A 10,795-nucleotide genomic window follows, 5' to 3' on the forward strand; every position below is an offset into this window, starting at 1 on the left:
TCTCCAGATTCAAGGTCAGTGAGAAAGAGCCAGCCTCCCCCCTATCTCATGTTCCCTGGACCAGCTGAGGTCAGGCACCCACCACTTCCTGTGTGCCGGGCCCCGTGTCACTCCGTTACATCATATCTCCTTCTATCTTCATGCACATATCGCTACTGGATGTCACGTTCATTTGTTTTTGCTTAATGTCTGTCTTTCCCACTGGATTATAAGCTCCATGAGGACAGGGCCCTTATCCACTATCCCTAGAGTCTAGAACAAGCCTGGAACAGCCTAGGATCTAAAATGCTTATTGGAAAGAATACAATTTTACCCTCCCAGACGTAGGGAACGGATGTGTGTGTGTGCTGGGGGGGGGGGAGTTATTCTCACACCCTGACCAGCTCAATGTTGAGCCGGTTTCCCAATAACAGAGAATGTCTCATCGTCTCTCTCTTCTAACGCTCTGTTCAACCCCCTGAACTTCCCACCCTCCAGATAGAATTCATAATTGCCCAGTTTGCAGCTGGGGATAATGTTGCTATTCCATGATCTTTCCATCTCTTTTTTAAACAACGTATAAAAAAATTATCTTTGAAACTACAGAAATCCAGAAGGAAAATTAGCGACTTGGGGTGCACCCAAGATGATCCCAGTTTTCCCTTTGTCCGTGTCACTAGCTTCTCATCATCCATGTACACACTTGTTTCCACAAATTTACAGTAACAGCCGACGTAAGACATTCAGTTACATAGTTTTGGTCAACACTGTGCAGTGCACACTTTTCCACATCATGTTATCTTCCCCCTTACTTATCGCCCCGCTTCCCATGCCCACTTCCGAAGCTGGTGGTCCCATGCATAACATTCTAGAAGGAGTCTCCATGCTCACCGGTCATATACAAACAAAAAGTACACATATGGGAAGGGTCGAGGGTGGTATTTGTGTTAAAATGTGCATCTTTTTATGACCCTGGGCATTTGTCCGCCTCTGGCTCTCCTCATGGAAGCTCTCCAGGGCACTTGGAATAACGCCAACTCATTCTTTTTCATGGCTACATAATATTGTGTCTGTAGATGTGTCACAATTTAACCTTTTGTCTTGGACGTGATGTTTCTAGGTTTTTAGCCCTTCAAAAAACACTTTAATAAATATCTTTGTATATTTATAGGGGAAGTCCCAGGATGGACTCTCAGGAGTGTGGTTGCTGGACAAAGACTACTTTTTTTTGTTTTGTTTTGTTTACATTTTAATATATATTGCCAAATTTCTTTCTCCCCAAAGCTGTTAATAGTTCATATTTCTACCACCCATGTATGAGACTGCCTTTCCTCACCCCTGACCAACCAGAACTAAGAGACATACCCATTTTTAGTTTTGCTCATGTGACGGGCAGAAAGACACATTTCATGTGGCTCTAATTTGGGTTTTTCTGGACCAGGAGTCATATTGAGTTCCTTTTTATGTGTTTTTGGCTGTTTGGGTTTCCGCTTCTGCAAAATGTCTGGTTGTATCCTCAATCTGTTTGGCAGGGTGGGGAGTGGGGGGCTTTGGCTATGTGCTTATCTCAATGCATGCATTATCATTATTTATGCCCCCAAATGCTGTGAGCTCCCCCTGGGAGGGAGCGGCTGTATCTTATTCCTGGCCACATGGGAGTCTAGCTCAGAGCAGGACTTTAGGAAACACTGGATAAAGGAAAGCGCCCCTGCCAGGCCTGGGAGTCTCCGTTTTGCAGCCCTCACATTCAGTCACCAGGGCAGGCCGCTATGCCCTCCCAACAGGAGGACCCGAGCATGTTTATTTCTCTTAGCTGACTGCCACAGGAACCTTTCGCCAACATGTTTGAAGAACCCCTTGGCAAACCAGTGGAACCTCATAAGTGCTCCCAACGAATTGTCTTCTACCTCCTCTGCCTCCTCTCTCCTCTTTCCCCAGGAAAGCAAGGTCATCCCCACAACCACTTTGCCATGAGCACCTGACCCAGGAAAGTCAAGTTCTCCTCCTCAAGAAGCTGTTCTCAAACTCCTTCCTGCTGTGAGTGGGACAGAATGGGAGAAAAGGGGTGGGGACCTCCCAGCGATGACCCTAAATCACTTCTCCTCCAGGGCCTGCTCATGGGGTTTGGCTGGATAGAAGGGGGCCAGCTTGAATACTGGCAGTCCATGTCTTACTTCATGGGAGGCAGCAGTTCTTTCCCCCTGGGGTGGGGGAGGCAGACAGACTCCCCCTTCTGATCTCCAAAGGAACATCTGATTAAATCACGATGCCCCCCCCCCATGCCAAGCTCAGGACCACTGGGGCCTCAGCCCTGCCATTGCCTGGGCTCAAACTCATTCGTGCAACTTACTGGGCGTCTGTTATGTTCCAGGCCCTCCTACAGGTGCTGGGGATACACTAACGATCAAACAGGCAATAATCCCTGCACTTCGGGAATTGACATTGTCCCAATAACTTTGCCTGTGTGTAAAAGCAAACACAGACAATATGTAAATAAATGGGTGGGCCTGTCTTCCAATAACTTTGCCTATGCACACTGAAATTTGAATTCTATCTAATGTTTATGCATGCTGAAATATTAGTCTTCTTTTGTCACTGCCCCTGCCCCCAAATGTATAAACCATTCTCAGCTTCAGGGAGGGCCATATAAAAACAGGTGGTGCCAACCCATCCCAGATGATAAATTCTGACACAGCCCATATACGTAAACTAACTCATTCATCCTCATAATAACTCTGGGAGGTATGTCGGTCCTATAGGCTCCACTTTACAGAGAAGGAGAGACACAGAGGGTAGGTTATAGAGCTGTGGGTCAGAATTTGAATCCAGGACCCAAGTGTACGCCCTTCCACATTATTCCACACCTGCAAAAACCCAACAAACTAATGAACAGGCGTCTTTGTTCAGTACCTACTATGTGCTAGACAGGGCTAGCCACTGAAGGTCCAATAAAGGAATTAAACTCCAAACAACCCCAGGAGACAGGCGTTTCCACCCCCACGTGGAGGGGGTCCTCACCTTGAGAGCCCTCACTTCACTCCCCCTCCTCTCCTTCTGTGCCTTGCCCACCTTCCCCCCACACCCCGCCCACCCACACTGCTCCTCAGCCTTCCCCACGTTTCAACTTGAATTCCACAGCCAGAGTGATGTTGCCGGCGTTTTCACGTGCCCAGATATTGGAAGGGGTCGGATTCAGGGCTAAACAGCCCCGGGAGAGAGAGAGACTGGGGAGCTTGAGATGCACCTGAAGACTTAGGGGAAATGGGTCCGGAGGGGAGTGGGGAGGGGGTGGACCCGAAAAGAACCTGTTCCTCAGAGCAAGGACACCTCCGTCTGTCTCCTCCAGGCCTTCAAGTGGGGGGAAAGGAGCAGGTGAGCGCTCCGTGACTCCCAGAGCGTGGGGAAAATGCTTCTGGCATTAAACAAAGCCTTTTTATATTTAAACTGCCAGCCCAGGATTTTCAGAAAAGTTTCCCCAAGCGTCGCTGAGTGTGTGTGCACAAAAAATTATTCATCGGTGGATAAACAAAGTTGGATGCAGAAACACACACGTGTGCACGTTAAACCAGCCCAGCTACGTGTAGACACAGCCACGACGGCCCACGCGCCCTTCACCCACGCGCACCCTGCGCCACGTCCCGGGCACGCGGCAGGCGCACTCACAGGCTGTGGCACACCCAAGTGCAGGGCCAGCCCGAGGACTAGGTTCCACGAGGAATTCCAGAGCCGCGGGGAGTGGGAGGAGGAGGAAGCCGCGCAGCAGGGGTAGGAAGGGAAGGAGGTGGAGAGAGGAAAGGAGGGGCTGCTCCCGAGGCGCAGAGCCCGCCAGGGGCCAGGGGAGAGGTCGTGGGGGGCGAGGGCGGGAGATCCAGGCCGCAGCCCCCCACCGAGCGGCCGCCCAGCTGGCCGCAGGTGGGGGGGAGGTCAGGGTGCAGCTTGGCCCGCCAGGGACAGCTGACCAGGGGCAGGGACAGCTGACCAGGGCCCAGCTGACCGGGAACCCAGAGACTGTTGTCATCTCCCGGCAGAGGCTGGGGACGTGGGGTGTGGGGACCGGTGGTCAGTGCGGTGGCTCAGCCGTCCCCTGTGGCCCGGACCTGCGAGGTGTCTCCCTGGGATGGAGAGACCAGTGGAGAGCAGGTTCAAGGGGCCGACGGGGCCCGCAAACTCAGGGCCCTTGGGCCTTGGTCACTGGCCAGCAGACTGTGTACAATTGTTTTTCCTCTGAGCCTGTAGCTGGAGTCTGGGCCCTTTAGCTCAGAGGAACACAGAAACCTGGTCAGAGTTTGGTGGAGAAGCGAATCTGTGTCCTCTCCCAGCCCTGACATAAACCTAGCCCTTCTCTGTAGGGTTTGCCCTGTCTGCCCTGCTGCTGAAGGCACCTCCCTACCTAACCTCGACTGTCAGATAGCTTGGGTCCCCGTTCCCAAATTAGCTCTGCTCCTCCCACTCCGTGTACCCCTGAGGGAGGCCGCCACCTGACCCTCAGTTTTCTCATCCGTCAAATGGGCAGTCACGTCTGCTCTCTGAGGACTCCCTAGGGTACTGTCAGATCTCCATTCATGTGGCAGCTTTGACCTGGGTCACTCCATGCCCCACCCCACATAAGTTTGGGTACATGTTTGGAATTCACAATGAAAAGAGAGCCTTGGCCATACACTGTTAAAGAGAGTACATGATCCTGTATTCACAGAACATCTTCCCAGACCCCACAGCTGGCCAGAGGTGGAGCTGGGACCCATGTCCACTCTCCGCTCTCTCATTCTTGAAAGCAAATGGGCTTCTTTCCGAAGGCCAGGTTCAAGCCACTAAGTCAAAAGCAGCCCCCAGCTGCTTTCCCCTTAACTCACTGACCAGCATCTCTGCGCCAAGCCCTTTCCAGTAGCGAATACTCCCTACTCTGCCCACAGCCCCATTGGTCAGATCTCTAACACGAGGCTCAGGAAAGGGACACAACTTGCCCAGGTCACCCAGCCGGCCAGGGCACAGCCAGAATTCAGCCCTGTGTCTGGTGCCTTCTGTTCAGCAGGAGGCCCCACCCCCAGACCAAAAATCAGCATCTCTGGGCGGAGTAGGGGTCAGCTGTTGTCCACACCCCAGGAGAGCCTCCTGTGTAGCCCCAGTGAGAACCACAGCACTAGATGTCACAGCTTTCCCAGTCCAAAGCTAGCACGCGGGGTCCATGGGCCCAGTCTGGCTCGCTGGAATGTTTTCTTTGGCCCCCACAGTGGTTTAGAAATTTTTGAATTCCTTGCCAGCAGGTACAAGTGAGGACATTTCACACCAAAATCTGGATTTCTGACTTTTTCTTCACCAGTTGGAGAATAGGACAATGTAGGATGCATTTCCATTAGGCAGCCACTTATATTTGACTGTTCCCTTGCTGACTTTGCTCACTGCACAAACGGGGAAACTGATGGCAGGGGTGGGGCAGAGGTTTGTCCAGATACCCACAGGCCAGGTTCAAGGGACAGAACTGGGACTGGGGAGAAACCAGGTGTCCCCACCCTCAGGTCCACAGCTGCCTCTGAATCACTTTAAGAGGAGGCCACCCTGCACGTGGGAGAGACCCCGTCACCCCTGGAAGCAGGATTGGTGCGTCTGTATGTCTGCCTGGGAAGGCTGTGCTCCCAGCATACACCCTAGGGGGAGGCAAACCCTACACAGACCATCGTATTGGATTCGGGTCCACCCTAGTGATCTCATTTTAACTTAATTACGTCTTTAAGACTCCAGGTCCAAATACAGTCACATTCTGAGGTACTGGGGTTAGGAGTTCAACTATGAAATCTGGGAGACACAATTCAGCCGTAACAGGGGGAGATGTGGCTGCCTGCTGCCATGGCTGGGGCAGAGAAGGAATAGTCAGGAAGGCAGATGATGGCTGCCCAGAAGCCCCCTGGCCCTAATGCCTACTGCCAGCTCCCTGAGCCCTGGTTCATGGGAGAAGGGACAGAGCTACCTCCTGGAGGACGGAGCCTAAAGGCTAAGGTCCCTTCCCGCAGGGTTCACACACTCAGCCCCTCTCGTGGGAGTCTGTGCCCCAGTACTGCAGGGTTAGTCTCCCCAGACCCTGCTTTGATGAAGGCTTTGTCTCCAGGGCCAGAAAGGGCACCCGGGACCCAACAACCACCTGAAGAGCTCACCGTCCACCCTCCTGCCCAGATGGACCATGGACCAAGAACCTGCCCCCGGGAGCTTCCTCCAGCTCTCCTCTCCACCAGAAGTCTCTCTCAAACGGCCGCAGGAATTCTGCCTGCCAAGAAACAGTGACGATAAAAAAATCCGTTAAACTCACACAGGGATGCAGGGCTTTGCAGCATTTGTTTTATGTCAGCCTCACACTTGGCTGGGTTTGGCCAGGCCTGGAATGTGTGCTGACTGCAGCCTTAAAGCCTTCAGGAGGCCAATCCTGAAGCCACGACCACAACCAGGTCTGGGCTCACCCTGGGCTGAGAGGGTGCTCCCCCCTTTTCCTCCAGCTCGCTGCCCCCACACTGGTGCTGGCCACCATTGGTCTCACCTGAACAAGCGCAGTCTGCCTCCTAGGAAAGTCCAGCTCCCTCCTGACCTCCGGACCCCCTAGGCCTTTGCACTTGCTGTCCTCTGCCTAGAATGCGGGAGCTAACGTGCTCGTACTTGCTGTCAGCCTCCCACGAGCTCCTGTTTCTCCGAGGGCTTTGACGTGTCCATGTTTTGAGCACATTGCATGGCTGCCCTGGGCCACCTGCCCACGCTCCCAGCGTCCTCTGCAGCGAGGGTCTGGGTCTTTCCGGCTCAGGTGGTGGAGAATGCCTGCCTCTTGCGTTCACCCTAGACCCACAAAGAAGTAGGCACTGATCTGTTCTGCCCACATATCTGTAATCTCCATGCCCTCCGTTCAGCCACTCCACTGCCACCTTGGAAATACTTCAGCCTGAGCCTGGGGCAAAACTTGGGGTAGGGTCTGGGGGTGCGAACACTGTGCCCAGGGTTCCACATCCTCTAATAGGCTCAGTCTGCCCCAACTGCCCCTGGACACCCTCTAGCCCCTGGCTGCCTTCCCAAGGCTCAGGCATACCTTCCAGAAGGGCTTAGTCAAGGTCATTGCATTAGTGTCCTATGGCTGCTGTAACAAATTACCACAGACTTAACAACTTAAAACAACACAAATTTAAATTTAAAAAAAAATCCAATTAAAAAATGGGCAGAGGGGATGACTGGTTAGCTCAGTTGGTTAGAGCGTGGTGCTAATAACACCAAGGTTGCTGGTTCCATCCCCACATGGGTCACTGTGAGCTGCGCCCTCCATAAATAAATAAAATCAAAGAAATACTATATTAGTAAAAATAAAAACAACTTTAAAAAATGGGCAGAGAACATGAATAGACACATCTCCAAAGAGGACATACGCGTGGCCAACAGACACATGAAAAGATGGTCAACGTCATTAATCATCAGAGAAATGCAAATAAAACCACAATGAGATACCACCTCACCCCAGTTAGAATGGCATCATCAATAAATCAACGAACAAGTGCAGGCGCGAATGTGGAGAAAAGGGAACCCCCGTGCACTGTTGGTGGGATTGCAGATTGGTGCAGTCACTGTGGAAAACAGTATGGAAGTTCCTCAAAAAATTAAAAATAGAACGACCTTATGACTTAGCAATTCCACTCCTGGGTATTTATCCAAAGAAATCCAAAACACTAATTTGAAAAAATATATGCACCCCTATGTTTACTGCAGCACTATTCACAATAGCCAAGATATGGAAACAACCGAAGGGCCCATCAAGAGACGATTGGATAAAGAAACTGTGGTACATTTATACAATGGACTATTACTCTGCCATAAAAACTAATGAATTGTTACCGTTTGTGACAACACGGATGAACCTAGAGGATATTATGCTGAGTGAAATAAGTCAGACTGAGAAAGACAAATACCATATGATCTCACGTATATGTGGAATCTAAAGAGCAGAATAAATGAGCAAACAAAACAGAAATAGACTCATAGAGAAAAAACTGACAGTTGCTAGATGGGAGGGGGTTTGAAGGCCTGGAGAAAGGTGAAGAGATTAAGAAGTACAAAGTAGTAGTTACAAAATAGTCACAGGGATGTAAAGTACAGTATTGGGACTATAGTCAATAATATTGTAAAAACTATGTATAGTGTCAGATGGGTACTAGACTTATCAGGGAGATCACTTCATAAATTATATAAATATCTAACCACTATTGGGCAGGGGCAGGAGGTGAAGGGATTAGGAAGTACAAATTGGCAGTCACAAAATAGTCACGGGGATGTGAAGTGCAGTGTGGGGAATATAGTCAATAATGCTGCATAGCTTCTGTAGGGGGTCCGATAGACTGGACTTCTGGGGGAGATCACTTCACAGATTACAGAAATGTATAACCACTGTACCGTACACCTGAAATGAATATAATACTGACTGTCACCTATAATACATACATACACACACATACAACACACACACACACACACACACACAGTCACGGGAAGCAAAGTACAGCCCAGGGGATGGACTCAATGGGATTGTAATGCTATGTACCACGTCACAGGGGTAGTAGACGGGGGGAGGGAGGGAGTGATCACTTTGTGAGGGGTGTAAATGTCTAATCAGTATGTTGTTTTGTACACCTGAAACTAATAACATTACATTAAATTAAAAAAAAATACCGACAGGAAAACCCCACAAATTTATCATCCGACAGATCTGGACGGAGGTCAGAAGTCTGCAGCGGGTCTCTCTGGGGTGAAATCAAGGTGCTGTCAGCACTGCGTTCCCCCTGAGGGCTCCGAGGGAGAACCTGTTTCCTTGTCTTCTGCAGCTTATAAAGGCCACCTCCACATTTTGGCTCATAGCTCCTTCCTCTGGCTTCAAATCCAGCAGCACAGCTTTTCCAAATAGAATCGCATTCCAACCCCTTCTCCTACCCCCCTCTTCCCCTATACAGGGCTCTTGTGATTACACTGGACCCGGTAGGATAACGAACAAGGATAATCTCTTTATCTTAAAGTATCTAAGAGCAGCCTCCATTCCTTCTGCAAGCTGGATTCCTCCTCGCCATCGTACACACCATCTTCAGAGGTCCCGGGGATTGGATACAGACACTGTGGGTGGGGGACATTTTTCTGCCCACTACAGGGAACGGCAACTGTTTTTCTACCGAACACAGGGCCCAGTTAGAGAGAAGGCGCAAGTGGCAATTAGGCAGTGTGGCCCTGCAAGCAACCGCCTGGGTTGAAGGTCACCACTTACCAGCCAATGACTTTGGGCACATCTCTTTTCTGAACCTGAGTCTCCTCATTTTTAAAATCCAGGAGGAAGTGCTATCTCTGTGCAGTGGAACCCTACTCAGCAATGAAAAGGAATGGACTATCGATACACCCATCAAGGGGGATGAACCTCAAAATTATAATGAATGAAGGAAACCGGACTGAAAAATGTACCTAGCTCATGATTGTGTTGCTATAACACTCTAGACAATGCAAAGTAATTTGCAGTGACACAAAGTGGATCAGCAGTTACTTGCAAACTTAAGGAGTGGGGGGGAGTGGACAGGAGAGAGGGTTCACAAGGGGGCACAGGGAAACTTTTGGGGGTGATGGCTGTGTTCACCTATCTCGATTGTGTTGATCTGTGCGGATATATGTGCACTCGTGTGCGTATACTTACATGTCAAAACATCAAATTATATACTTTACAGGTGGAGTGTACTGCATGTCAAGTAGGCCTCAATAAAGCTAGGAAAAGTGGGAGCTCCTCCTCTTAGGGTGCTGGAGTAGCTTGACGAGTTGATTCATGCAAAGCCCTGGGAGGCGCGTCCTCCAGCCCCGTCAAGCCTCCAGGGAGCTGCAGTCCTGAGCAGTGTCGTCTCTGAAGCATCAGGACAGACGCTGACCCACAACCGCCCGCTAGGCCGCTCCCAAATTCCTGACCCACAGCGTATGCAGGACGTGATCTGTTCCACGCAATGGACGTCTAACACCATATCAGGATGGCTCCCGGGGTTTCAGCTGTATGTGCAGACAGATGAGACTCGAGGTAGGGGAGCTGTCATGGGGGAGAGACTCCATTTGGGGGATGTTGAGCTTAGGGGTCCGGGGTGGAGGTGGCCCATGTGCACTGGGCAAAAAGTTTTTGGGGGGTGAGATCTAGATAGGGGAGAGAGATCTGGAATCATCAGCAGGTGAGCAGGTAAAGAAGGAAACTTTAGGAGTGGGAATGGTCACCGAGAAGAGGGTATAGAGTAGAGGGCTGGGTTGGAGCCAAGGGGGAGACCAGCAGTGGAGGGGCGAGCAGAGGGGAGGTTTGAGGTGAAGGGTCAGAGATGGGTGCACACGGGGAGGCAGCGGCGCTCATTTGGGAAGGGCAGAACTAGAGGGAGCTCTGCAATGCCATGGGAAGTGGGGTGAGGCCCCTGGGTGACCTCGCTGGGAGAGAACAGTTTTCTGGCTTCTGTCCTGTGTCCCTCTGGCTAGGGTTTCCACATGACATCCTTCTGAGGGTCAGGACCAGCAAACCCCACCCTGGACCCAGCTCGTTCCCTCAAGTACTCCAAGTGTGGGACACCAGTCAGTCACCAAGGGCTCATGGGAAGGGGACCATCATGTTCCTGTCTCCAGCTCCTAGGGCTTACTCTGCTGAGAGTGGGTTTTTTTTTCCGTTCCTTTCAACAGCTTTCTTAATTTCCGCTTCCTTTCTCCATGCTCCTGTCGAGGGACTGAAATATAGAGAAACCCACCTCTAAACATACTCCACAGAAACACACTCACAAGTTCGTCCTTTCAGACTGGGGAGGTTCCT

This window comes from Rhinolophus hipposideros, assembly GCF_964194185.1.
Source record: "Rhinolophus hipposideros genome assembly, chromosome: 21".
NCBI lineage: Eukaryota > Metazoa > Chordata > Mammalia > Chiroptera > Rhinolophidae > Rhinolophus > Rhinolophus hipposideros.